Raw genomic sequence first — 11,064 nt, forward strand, 5'->3', positions numbered from 1 at the left:
CGTAGAAGAGGATGGGTCTTATGACCGCTGTATAAAGCCATCTTACTATTTTTGGTGACATTCCCCATTTAAGACCAATGGCTTTTCTGCAAGTATAGAGCGCGATTGTAGCTTTGTTGGCTCTATCCATAGTGTTTGATTTCCAGTCCAGTTTCCTGTCTAGCGTAATCCCTAGGTACTTGGCGCTATCGCTAAGAGATAGTGTTTCTCCTAATAGTTTTGGAAGCCTTAAGTTTGGTATTTTGTACTTCCTGGTGAAGAGGACGAGCTCTGTTTTGGATGGGTTCACACCTAGTCCATTTCTAACTGCCCACGTTGAGAGGACCCTAAGTTTGTCCGTCATGCGGTCACATAGAGTCTGGGGAAATTTTCCAGAGAAGGCAATTGCGACATCATCCGCGTAAGCGATAACTTTGCAACCACCCCCTTCTAGGGATCGCAGTAGGCTATTAACCGCCACGTTCCAGAGTAGGGGTGAGAGTACGCCTCCTTGCGGGGTGCCTCTTCTGACGTATCTATGAATAGATTCTCCTCCTAGTGACGCCTCAACAGTCCTGTTTACCAGGATCTGCTCTATAAGGCGTATGGATTGATCGTCTATTCCTAGTCCTGTCAGCGCATTGATTATCGAGCTTGGTAGGATGTTGTTGAACGCACCTTCTATGTCTAGAAAAGCAATGAGTGCGTATTCCTTATCACTAAGTGCCTTTTCGACAAAAGTAGTGATTTCGTGGAGTGCCGTTTCCGTGGATCGGCCCTTCCTATACGCATGCTGTGATCCCGAGATATCATCTGGGCTTATAGTAAGATTAATATGGAGGCTGATTAGTCTCTCCATTGTCTTGAGAAGGAAGGACGACAGGCTTATTGGTCTGATGTCCTTGGGGGTGCGGTGAGATGGTTTTCCCGCCTTGGGTATAAATACGACTTTTATCCGCAACCACATTGCGGGTACGATGCCTATCCTGAAAATTGCTGAGAAAACTTTCTTAACCCAAGATCTCAGGTTGGGACCGGCTTTAATAAGTTGAGCCGGGACAATGCCTTCTGGGCCCGGGGATTTGAAGGGCTTGAAGCTGTTTATTGTGTCTGTGTCTGCATTTTCAGGGTTGTATCTTCTCGAGAGCATCCCGGGAAATATGTCCCTATGAGAGCCTCTAGGGTTTCTTTGCTGGACGATGTCCAGTTACCTTCTGAGGTTTTAATGTATCCTACATTTGGTGCAGTAGTTGCGAGGACCTTCCTGAGTCGGGAGGCCTCTGACGTTTGCTGAATGTTCGTACAGAACTTGGCCCAGGCATTCCTTTTTGCCTTGCGAAGTTCTTTGTTATATCGCCTAAGGTCCGCTTTATACGACTCCCAGGCTATTTCCGAGTTTGTTTTCTTGGCGAAATTAAAGGCCTTGCGGGCCTTGGTTTTAAGGGGCGCAAGTGTTTGCGACCACCATGGTGGTTTCTTTGACTTGCTATTGCCCGATCTGCTTTTGGGCATCCAGGGCTTCCCTACTGTCAACGTTCCCTGTTGGAGGATTTCCCAAGGAACTATCTAGCTTCTTTCTGTATAACTCCCAGTTCGCTTTCCTCGGGTTGCGTACCGTTAGTCGATTAAAGTTCTTGAAATTGACCACTAATTCTATGTACAGGTGGTCTGAGAATGAGTGTTTCTCTAGGACTCCCCATCTAACAATCCTGTCTGCTAGGGATTCAGAGTAAAGAGTGACGTCAAGTACTTCCCTTCTGTTCTTGACTATGAAAGTGGGTTCTGTACCCCTGTTGCCCACCAAAAGATTGGAGCCTAGGATAAAATCGAAGATTGACTCACCCCTCTCGTTCGTGTCAGTGCTGCCCAGTGATGATGATGGGCATTAGCATCGCAGCCTATGATCAGGTCAATCTTGTGCTTCCTGCTGTCTTCCACCAGCTGTTTGATTAGCGGGTGCGGGGGAAGGGTCTCCTGGTCGTGGCCCATATACGCCGAACATATCCTTAGAGGGCCATTTGGGCTCTCTACGGCTGCGGCTACGTGGTCTTCATTGCTGAAATTGGGTAGCAAAAAGAGGTTAAGGTTCTTTTTTGCGAGGATGCAGGCTCGCCTTTTACCTGTAGTATCGGCTTTGCAGAGCCTGAACTCCGACGCCCCCAACCCAAGAATCCTGTCTCCTAGGATCCAGGGTTCCTGGATGAGGGCCACATCAGCTCCACTCTCGGCGAGGTGGAGTAGGAGGGCAGCTGACGCCGCTTTACTGTGGTGGAGGTTTATTTGTAAGATCGTCAGGGACATCCTTAAAAATCTCCACTACAGTTATTTCTGCCTCCGTCTCGGAGCCCAGCAGGGAGTCCTCCTCCATTCCGACTCCACCAAGTGCCCTTGCCAAGTCGCTTTCCTCCGAGGTGTACCCTTCCAGGATGTCCTCCTCCTCATCCGACATTCCTTCCGGGTGCCCCTCTTCGGTCGGCTCCTCCAAGTCTGGCTCTTGTGTGTCTGCCTCCAGACCGATACCTCCTGGCTTGGCCTTCGCATCAGATTTATAGATACGGACCGAAACGTGCTCGAATCCGTACTTCAGCCGGTGCTCCGTCCTCTCCAGGGCTTTAACGGTCTCCTCGTTTAGTGTGAGGACGACCTGCCTTCGCAGTCCCACCGCCTCCTCGACCTTGGCGACTCTCCAGTCTGCCGTGGGGAGCGTCGAGTTGCACATCCTAAGCATTGTTAGGATGGTTTTCGGGTCGGCTGGCTTTTCTGTGAGCCACACTCGCGCCCTCGGTTTGCTGGGGATCTCGTCCCAGTCAACCGCCACCAGCTTAGCTCCAGAGTAGACCTCTCCAAGCGATGCAACCATCCGCTTGTAAGTCTCCACCGATCGCGCGATCGCTTTTCTCCCGCCTTTTCCGGATTAAAGTCGGGTAGGATCTCCCTTGCCCACTTACTTGATAATCTCGGCCTGGTCCGGGTTGGCTTCGGCCAATGGGTCCGCCCTCATAAAAATGAAGGCTGCTCTTCTTCTATCCTTGTAGGAGCCTTTACGCTGCTTCGAGTGAGGCGCTTCTGGACCAGGGTTCGCCTTAGGGGCACCGCCGGTTGGTTTAGAGGTTGGCCCTGGGGTCTTCCTCTCCACACCGTTCGGTGGTCGGAAGGCCCGCTTTGGAAGAAGTTGCCTTGGCAACCTCCTCCGCACGGGCGCGTCCCGCCTCCAGATGTTGCCCCTCTGTGGGGGGCTTCTCCATCTCAGCAACTCCTTGGCTTTTGAGGGCCTTGGAGTTTGTCGGGCCATTGACCCTATTTCCGGTCTTTTTTAGGGAGTTCCGCTCTCCACTTTGGTTTTTGTTAGTTAAAGAATTCATGTTTTGGTCCCACGAGTAGGCGGGGAGGGGATCGTCCATCATGACATAGCCCGCTTGTCACAATAAGCCTGGTTAAAACTGGGAGGTCGGCCTGTCCCCCAGAGTTCGCATATTAGCGTCCGAGCCCCCCCTCGGACACGCATCCTTCGGCATATGCGGTTCCACCTTGGATTGGGGTGATTTAAGGAAGGGAGGTTCTTCTCCCCGCCCGACTACCATTAGCCAGCATCCTCGGCAGAGACATGACCTTACCGGGACCTGTTACCAGCCGCCCTCACATGGAGAGTATAGTCGCACTACCAGCGGTGTACACAGTTACGGCACGCAATTGCTTGCGCGTAGGTCCCCCTGTTGTACCCGTTGGCTGACGGCCTTTCACTTGTTAGACAAAGAGAATTTTTCGTTAGACAAAGAGGTTGCCAGAGTCTAGCAGCTAGACTCTCAGTATTAGAGGTGGAGAACTCTCCATAGTCGGCGCCATCGATAGCCGGCGATTGTTTTTTTTAAGCCCTCGATAGTGTCGATAGTGCCATCGATAGTCACTGATACTATCGTCCGACATTTAAATTTTTTATTTTTAAGTTTTCAAGAAAATGTTTTTTTTTTTAACCAAAAGTTTTGATTTAAAAATAAGAGTGTGTTAATATGTTCCTTTTTGAGCCGGGTACGTCTCTCAGAAACAATTTGCCCTGCCTTGCTGAACGCTCTTTCCGATTCTACGGATGTAGCAGGAATGCAAAGGTATTTGCAAAACAGGCCTTTTATTCAGGGAAAATCAGTTTGATTCACCTGAAATAAAAGTAATATATGTAAATATTCATCACTTAAATTTGTTTTCGAATTATACCTTAATCCATAGCAGTGGGTCCACATCTTGACTGGCAATTGCCCTCTCCAGATATTGCCTTTTAATAAGGATAGCATCCACTCGTGCGTTTCCGATTTTGCTATTTGATCGCTCACCCAAAAAATCAAATAATTATAATGAGTCCTGGGCACTTTTGTCCGGTGAAATGGTAAGATTATTTGAAGTCTCTTTGATTGAAGAATTTTCCAGTTCGTTTTCAAAAAGGCTGCTGCTTTTTCAGCGATTGAAGCGTGTTGAAAACCATTTTTTTAAAACGTGGGTTCAATAACGTTGCCATCCTACATAATGTCCTGTTCTCATAATTGGAAAGGCGTTTCTTTATTGATTCCATTAATATATTTTGAATAGTTTTTCCTTGCAAAATGTGTAGCAGGGGTGAAACACTTTCGATTTTGCGGAAAAGTCCATATACCATGGGTATTATTAGTGATATGGTTACATACTTTCCACCAGAAATTTTTTCACTGGCTTGCTGGAAGAAAGACAACATTTTCTCTATGTCCTCTAGCAGAAAATGGCTGAGGTGCATTTGTTATTCCTAATAGGACTTTGGCAATGGCTTCGTTTGTTTTTAAAATTCTCCCAAATTCTCTTTTTTTTGCAGCAAAGTATAACTCGTGCCTTCTTGTGCCTTCGTGCCTTTAAATTTTTCGTGCTTTGTTTGAAAAATCTCACTTTTGATTTGCACTAAGTAAACAAATTATTAATTACTGCGTCATCAACTTTTAATGCATCTTGCACAACTAAGTTGATTGTGTGCGCAAAGCATGGCAGATTTCGAATTTGCAGCATTTCACATGCTTAAAGCATGGAGCTGGCATTATCAGTTGCAATGCACACCGTCTTAGTAAAAATGTTCCAATATATTTCGTAAAGTTTCTGCAACGTTTTGCGAACACTGATTTGTTACGTTTAACAGTTTTTTTTGTAGCCAAAGACGCTGTATTTAGTTCATAGTTGTAAACAAAATGACTCGTCACTGTCAAAAAACTGGCATTGGCACTCGATGTCCACAAATCACATGTTATTGCTACATCCGACACATCGTGAAGTATCAAGGACAATTTGGCATAGGTTTCCTTGTACAGATTGGACATAAGCACATCACGCAAGTGTGTCTTGCTTGGCAATTTATAATGAGAATCCAATACCTGAGTGTATTTAATAAAACCTTCGTTATCGGCAATTTTGTACGGCATCCTTGGCAACCATTTCTGTTAATGATTTGTCGATGTCGGTCGTTCGCTTGGAATTCGCCTCGTCCAAGACAGCTCTTTTGAAGTAGGAAGCCACAGAATTCATACTTGATCTGAAACTGCTGCTTGTAGACGCAGTCTTATAGCTGTCTGTAACTACAGATGGTGTGCTAGAGCCCGATTTATTTATTTCCAAGCTAGGATGAAACATTTTTAAATGGTCGCACAAGTTTGAAGTATTGCCGCTTGTTTTATATTCCTTTCAACCGTCAAGGCATTTGGCAAGTTTTTGGTCGTCGGACTTTTTGAAATATTTCCAAACATGTGAAATCTTACTCCTTTTTGTGTTACTCTGCTTATTGGGTAAAAAATCTTGTTCAGAGTCTGTGCTGGTGCAATCGCAGTGTTGCTTGTCTGGACTTGGCGCAATAGGCGTTTCGGATCTCCGACATGTACCTTAAATTTGCCAAATTATCCATCAAAATACTTATGTAGAATAAATTAACCATACCTTTTTTTAAAAAGCGTTCAATATTTATTAGTTCCTTTTTAATTGCCGTCAATTTTACACAAAATTTTTGAATTTTTACACAAGCGCGAGTTGAGTTATTTAAGCGATGTGAGACGCCAGTTATCGAAGGCACCATCGATGAACATGTCTGACACTATCGATTGCGGCTCGATAGCGGCCAACCATCTATAGTGTCGATAACGCCATCGATTGTTTTCCACCTCTACTCAGTATGACTTTATTATTACGTCCGATCTCTTGTACGGTCTAAATTAAAGCCTAGTACTGAGTTGACGAAAATCCGCTGTCGAAAATCCGATAACAAAATCACACATTATTCAGCTACCGAGCTAGTGTGACCAAAAAAATTAAGAAAAAGGGTAATACTGAACAGCTGTTGTTTGTAAACAAAAAACCAATAAGGAAAAATGAATTCAAATCAATTGGATGGAGCTGATTAAGAAATAGAAAACTGGGTCAAAATCAAAATCAATCACAAATCATTTAAATGCCATTTAATGGCATTAAAATGCCCCTTGCGGGTCAAATCCCATATTATGGGCTTCGCCTTGACCGCACTAATTAATTTTAATATCTCCTAGCGCGCCGAAAATTTTTCGGCCGACTATTTTTTCGTTTTATCAATTGTCCCTCCATGTTTCACCTATAGAAATAAATGAAATTAGTTCTTTCAACATCCCGAGATCAGCTATTTATGTTTTTTTTATCCGGCAACACCATTCAATTCGATAACAAAAATTTTCATCAACCCGCAAAAACTAGGAGGCAAAAATTTCTTTTTCTTCCCTTTTTTACACCGTTTTTTTTTTATATGGAGTTTGACAGCTGTCACTCGTTCGACAGCGGATTTTCGTCAACTCAGTACTAGGCTTTAAGGTGGCCGCGGGCCTGTATTTTGAGGCCCGGGCCCGCACGAAAACAAAATCTTTTTTGAAAGGCCCGGCCCGGCCGCACACGAAACTTTTTCACCAAGGCCCGGGCCCGGCCCGGCACGCAACTTATTTACACATATTAGGACATTTAAAAGAAATCTTATTTATGTATAGATATATATAATTTCATATTTATTAAACCTAACTAAGTCATGTTTTTATTTAAATATAAATTTTTTTCTAAATTTTTGCTTTTTAACCTAGTGCGTTTTTCATGTAACACATGGCCCGATGTAGAAAAAAGCCTTTCGCTCGTAGACGAACTGGCTGGAAAAGCCAGAATGGTTGGAGCTAATTTGAGAAGGTATTGTAGGTCCCTTGCATTTCTCCAAAATTCTAAAATATGTGTACCAGGAGCTACTGGATAGGCCAAATGTTTTTCAAGCTCTACGATATCGTATGTCGATATCGTTTTTCTCAACTTTTCTTTTTTTTACATAAAAATTCTAAAAACATTCCATTTTCGGAATTATTTGAGCCTATGTTATTAGTTACGTCATCAAAACTACTTTTTTTATGATCTTCTATAAATTCGGAGAGCATTGCTTTTACCGTAGCTATCACATTTTCCTTTTTTTCCTCTGAGAGGAAATTTATCTCTCTATAAGAAGGGTTTAAGAAAAGTCCAACCAAAGAAGCGATTGCCGGAAGAAACCTGACTGGTTGTAATTTGAGAATAAAAAAAAAATCGCGCGATCAAATCAAAATCGTTTTCAGGTCTATTTCGGGCTTTTACGGGTCTATTCCGGGTTTTTACGGGCTGGGCCTTTTTGCTACGGCCCGGACCCGCACAAAGCCCGCACGAATTTTCATTTTAAGGCCCGGGCCCGTTCCGGGCCTGTGTAAGCCCGCGGGCCACGAAAAAAACCCCGGCCCGTGCCCACCTCTAATAGTGAGTGCAAAGGAAAGACGGATGCGTGTGCCAATAAATGAAGGAAGGCTAACTGTTTGCCTTAAATATTTAGAGTCTAGGTGGCGCAAAGCCAGACAGACCAAAACGGCTTATGCCGACACAGGATATAACCCTGATAAAAACTTTATAGATTTTGACGTCTCGTATTCGAAGCAGTGCACTATAGGCCGTATTACAACTTTTTCTGGCCAAAAACCCATTTTTCGAAAGTTCTTAATATTAAGACTTTATGACGTCATTATATTAGTATAACATCAAACTTCAATATTTTTTAACAGAATTTTTTTTTTTTTACAGAAAACGTCATAGAAATTTTAACAGAGGCACGCGCTGTTAAGTTATCGGCTAGATTAATCAGCTGTTTGGAGTGTCGTGACCACGTGCCCTTGTTATCGGAAAAAAGAGTCTGTTTAAACTAAATAAAAAAGGCACTAAATTTAGTACTTATTTATAAAGTTGTTATGGCATCGAGAGGGAGTGGTTTGTACTATATGTTTTCGATTCTCAAATGTTAGATTGTTTGTGATTTCCCCTGTAATTGAGTGTTTTTAACAGAGCTTTTGGGTGTATTAATCAATAACAAAAACTAATGTTTAGTTAGAGATATAAACGGACCTTTAGATAGTTTTACCTTAATATTTATACTGGGTTGTAGGTAAGTCAGTTCTTGAATGTCATATTAGAGTGCCTTTTTGCGTACTATATGCGTAATTCACTTTTTAAGGTCACAACCTCAGGCTCGCCATTATGGAGTTGTTCACGCAAGCGATATTATTGAAAATACAATGCTTCCCGTGGGATATTTTGGGGAGGAGGGTTCTGAGGCCAGGAATAAAATCTATAAATCGGGTCGTCTTCATCATGCGAGAAAAAGCAGTCAAAGCAACAGTCTGAAGGACGTATTCACAGATAATTGGATACATCAGAACCTATTTTATCATCGATTAACCTAGCTAACCGTATCAAACTACATAAAAGATTTTTTCTTAAAAAAAAAGTGTTAGAATTTCTATTGTTAGAATTGATGATCATTTGAAATAATTGTTAGAATTGATGATAATTTTGAAAATATTGAAGACGATCTATTTGAGTTCAGGGATATGGAACTTGAGACCGAAGAAGATGTTGATTAGGTGCGCATGTGAAACTTTTTTTTCAGTAAAGTTTTAATTATATTTTACCTTTCAGGCCTTTTTAATAATAATTGCTTTGAATGGTTCGGGCGTAGAAACTGTATTTAAGAAAACATGTCCATAGTACCTGACAGAAAGTGTCGGCGGCACGTCTTTTTTCTAAATTAATTTAGAAAAATAATAATTAATTAAGTACCTAAGCTTAAGAAAAACCAAAATAAAATAAGCAGACCTTAATATTATTGTTTGTTATTAAGTTATTTTTTTGTTATCTACTTTTATATAACTTTGGAAGACAAAAAATTTTTTTTTCGCCAAGAGGGGGCGGTGCCATTTTCTAAAAAATATGTTCCTTCCTTACTAAAAACCCAAATCAAAAAACACAACCCAAATATTTTTTTTCGTTTAGAAGTTATTAATTTTGGGCAGAAAAAGTGATCATCCAGCCTATAGTGCAGTGGTTTGAATTACAATACCCTATGCAAAGATATATGAACTTAATTAAAATATTACATAAATAAATTTTTAGTATTTCAGGTGCACAGCAGAGAACGGATTCGGGTGAATGAAAAAAATTCGTACGCGCTCAACAGCCGAATAATCGCACTGTTCGGATCAGCCAATCAAACTTGCATGCACTCACATTTTCGTTATAGATTTTAAATCCACTCAGGTGCGAGCGATTTTTTGTGTCATAAGATTAGCACTCAACTCACAAAAATCAACTCGAATGATTTTACTCATGGAAATATGATTTTACTCATTCACGCAAACTGAACTTTTTTTGCACAGATGAAATGTGTGAAGAAGAAGGTGAAATGCAACACAATGAAATCGATTTTACAACAAAGCGTTTATTTTCATGTTTTAATTTTGATTTTAAATGTATTAAGAAATTATATTAAAGGATCGAAAAACAGAATCAATGGTCAAATGCTTTATAATACGAGTTTAAAAATATTATGCTGTCGACAGATTTTGGGCAAAGACGGTTCCTCTTTTCAGTAAAAGCTATTCAGAGTGGACTTTTTAATTAGGTTGGGGGAAAAACAAGAAACATTCTGGTCCTTGTCTGCTTGGGTACTTGTTGAAAAAGTTGAGCTTTCAAATGAAAATTCTGAGAAATCGCCGATTGGTGTGCTTGGGCTAATTTGAGCAGAACTAGTTGATGGAACGTTCAAGGTCTTAATTTGTGAAATGCAAAATTTTTGTATTGCGTCTTAATCGTTAGGCTGCATTTGTAACGCAGGTGGAAACAAAAAACAAGCAGCTTTATGCCACACACAAATATTTGGAATCCAAATTTCATTAACGTTATTACATATCTTTTCTTTTAATGTTACCAGTGCCGGTACATCTTCCTCTTGTGGCGCGCAGATATGCCTCATTTTTTCAATTGAAGGTATCACAAAACACAGGGATGGAGAACTGCAGAATTGAACTTTCTTAAAAATTATTTCGAAATCCCCACATAAGTCTAACAATTGTTTTAGCGTTGATATGTTTATAAGCAACAATCGCTGACTTTCTTGTTTTTCTATTAGAATTTCATTAATGTTGAACCAATTGTCCACAATAGACTTAAACATTGTTAAATTCGAATTCCATCTTGTTGGGCATTGATTTTTTACAGATGTTTGTAGATGATGTTGTAACTAAGCTTTCTTAAAATATTTGACAATTTTTTTTGCACATTTCTACTAATTCAGCAACTTCTTTAGATTCCTTAAACGAATTCTCCAAAACGTTGGCAAGCAAATGACTGCTGCAGTTTAACCTAATATTATTCTGCAAAGCTTTGACGATATTTGTGCCTCGATCGGTAACGAACTTCATTTGGTCCAAATTATATATGCCGAATTCAGCAAACTTGTTTAAAACAATTGTGCTAGTTGAACGTTCGAAGTCCATTGACTTAACACTTAAGATGAGATCTACCAATTTAAAATCTTTTTGGTAGTGCAAGGTAACACCAAGAAAGTTGCGATGAACGTAACTGTCCGTCCACAAGTCAACTGTGGCGGTTGCTCCACCACTATTAGCAACTTCGGCTATCTCAAATTTAATCATTTTTTTTTCTCATCCGCCAACTTTTGCGTAGCTCGAGACACCGTCGTTGCATCAGGCAGCAGGTCATCAAGATCAACTC

The sequence above is a fragment of the Drosophila bipectinata genome, chromosome XR, assembly GCF_030179905.1.
Source record: "Drosophila bipectinata strain 14024-0381.07 chromosome XR, DbipHiC1v2, whole genome shotgun sequence".
Lineage (NCBI taxonomy): Eukaryota > Metazoa > Arthropoda > Insecta > Diptera > Drosophilidae > Drosophila > Drosophila bipectinata.